Here is a 2,529-nt window from a genome sequence, read left to right as displayed (position 1 = left end):
TACACCCTTATGTTGTGGACTGTAACCCAAGAAGACACACTGCTTTGATCAGAACATGAGTTTAGGATTGTTGTACGGCCGAAGATCTAGCCAACATGCACACCCAAACACTCACAACGATGTATAGTCCGGTTTGGTGTGAAGGAGGCGTTCTACTAGAGATTCATTGTTGATGACCCTACTAGGCAACATGTTTATGAGGTGGACTGCGGTGAGAAAGGCCTCATCCCAGAATTTCAAAGGCATGGATGCAGCAGTGAGCAAAGCCAAGCCGACTTCAACTATGTGTCTTTGCTTGCGTTTGGCTGACCCATTTTGCTGGTGAGCATGGGGGCATGACACATGGTGTGATATGCCAATTTGCGGAAAGAAAGAGTTCACATTTCTGTATTCCCCTCCCCAGTTAGATTGGAGAGCTAAGATTTTGCAATCAAACTTTCTTTCTAATAGTGCTTGAAAGTTGTGGAAAACTTGAAACACATCAGGTTTCTTTTTGATAAGATAGATCCAGGTGTACTTGCTGAAGTCATCTATAAAGCTTACGTAATAGGTGTGTCTACCAACCGAGGTGGGAGCAGGACCCCAAACATCAGAAAAAATGAGTTCAAGAGGTTTAGTGGAGATGCTTGTAGACACAGGATAAGGTAACTGATTGACTCTTAGCATGTTAACATAAATCACAAACTGTTCCACAATCACGCTAACCAACAAACGGGAGCTTATTCTTTTTAAGAAAATGTTCGACTAAGGAAAAGATGCATGTCCTGATCTATCATGCCACTGTGTTGAAGAAACTTTGGTGACACCATAGGCTTGTTTATTCAATCCCTAAGCTCCAGAATCAACGGGTAAAGCCCTGGAACGCATCTACCTTGATATAGGATTTTCTTCATGACCTGATCCTTGATCAAAAAGAAAAACGGATGAAACTCAAGGAATACATGATTGTCAATGGCAATGCGATGAACTAAAAGGAGATTTTTCGAGGCACTAGGGACATGCAAAAAATTTCTGAGACGAATATGTCTATGGGGAGTTTTACTCACTGGATGACCAACGTGGCTAATGCTCATACCGTCTCCGTTGGCAGTGTGGACTTGATCTTGCCCGCGATATTTTTCACTGACCATCACCTTCTCTAGCTCGCTGGTGATGTGATCGGTTGCGCCGATGTCCACATACTAGTTCGTGTCGATGTCGTAGAAGCCATCTGCTGCGCCTGCAACCTTCTCATCTTGAGATGACTCACCATCGTCTTCATATTGGTACCAGCAGTCGCGTGCGGTGTGGCCAAGTTTGCCACAGATTTGGCAGCGCGGCGCGTCAGGATTTGCGCGAGTCCTGCCGCCACGGCGGCCCTTGTTGTTGTTATTGAAGGGCCGCCCACTGCCACCGCCGCCATGAGAGGAGTTGCCGCCGCTCTCGCTGCCGCAGCCACGAGCGACCATGTTTGAAACCCTCGCCCGAGGTGTTGTTGTAGAGGGTGAGGTGCTGATTGAAGTTGCTCATCTGGGCGTAGAGATCATCAAGGATGATGTTCGGTGCGGGCATCGTTGGTGGAGATGAGGGGCTGGTACTCCATGTCGAGGATGGCGGTGATGTAGGAGACAAGCTCATCATCACCGATGGGCTTTTCGGCGGCTACGACTCATCTGCGAGTGCCCTCATGTGGGCGAAGTAGGCAGCAACAGGCTTCGTCCCCTTCTGCGTTGTTGGGTGCACCTCTGATGTTGTTGACGCGAGCTCGAGATTGCGACGAGAACATGTGAGTAAGAGCTGCCTAGAGCTCGTGCGGCATGGCTATAGAAGTGACCTGCACGAGGACCTCTTTGGTGAGGGTATTAAGCAAGTATCCAAGTACCTGCTGACCTTCTCTAAACCAGATTGGATGGAGAGGGTTTGGAGTTTGCTCTTCTTTCCCATCTTTGTCCTTCGTGGTGAGGAACTTGACGGGCTCCGGCATGGTTCCGTCGACGTAGCCGAAGAAGCCAGCTCCCCTCAGCTGCAGTGCCACCTGCGCATGCTATAGGATGTAGTTGGTGCGGGTGAGCTTCTCTGCGACCTGCCCAAGGGAGGCCTGGACGGTGCTTGAGGAGGATGACATGGCTGGCGATGGGTTTTGCTAGATACGATGGATAAAGGTGGCTCTGTATACCATGTGAAGAAGTGGAGAACGTCGTACCTCTCTTGAGGTGACGGTTTCGTGTTAATATAGGCAGGGGCGTATCCCTGATAAGCATACAATTCAGTTGAGATTATATCTTGGAGTTCAAGGAAGAAAGAGATAAGATAGAGATGAAAAGATTACAACCATATACTCTAACAACCTCAATCTATCTAAGGTAAACCTGACTCAACCGAACCGATGCACTGGTGCGCCCCAATGGACCTGACTAACACATTGTTTAACAATGAAACATAATTGTAAGCAAGCATGAGAATTTCCACAATCTCCTATGAATTCATGGTCCAGTCTACCCAATGTCAACCGGCGCCAAAAGTTGATGATCCCATGAATGCATTAAATAA

At 47.9% G+C, this 2,529-nt stretch overlaps 1 pseudogene; it reads right to left on the bottom strand.

The window, feature by feature from the left end:
• Positions 1-1,493: 1,493 nt before the first annotated feature.
• Positions 1,494-1,630, bottom strand: LOC123151502 (uncharacterized; annotated as a pseudogene).
• Between the last annotated feature and the right edge of the window lie 899 nt (positions 1,631-2,529).

This window comes from Triticum aestivum, chromosome 1B (genome assembly GCF_018294505.1).
Source record: "Triticum aestivum cultivar Chinese Spring chromosome 1B, IWGSC CS RefSeq v2.1, whole genome shotgun sequence".
Classification (NCBI taxonomy): domain Eukaryota; kingdom Viridiplantae; phylum Streptophyta; class Magnoliopsida; order Poales; family Poaceae; genus Triticum; species Triticum aestivum.
The sequence above is the reverse complement of the archived record's forward strand: the minus strand, read 5'-3'. Positions and strand labels throughout refer to the sequence as shown.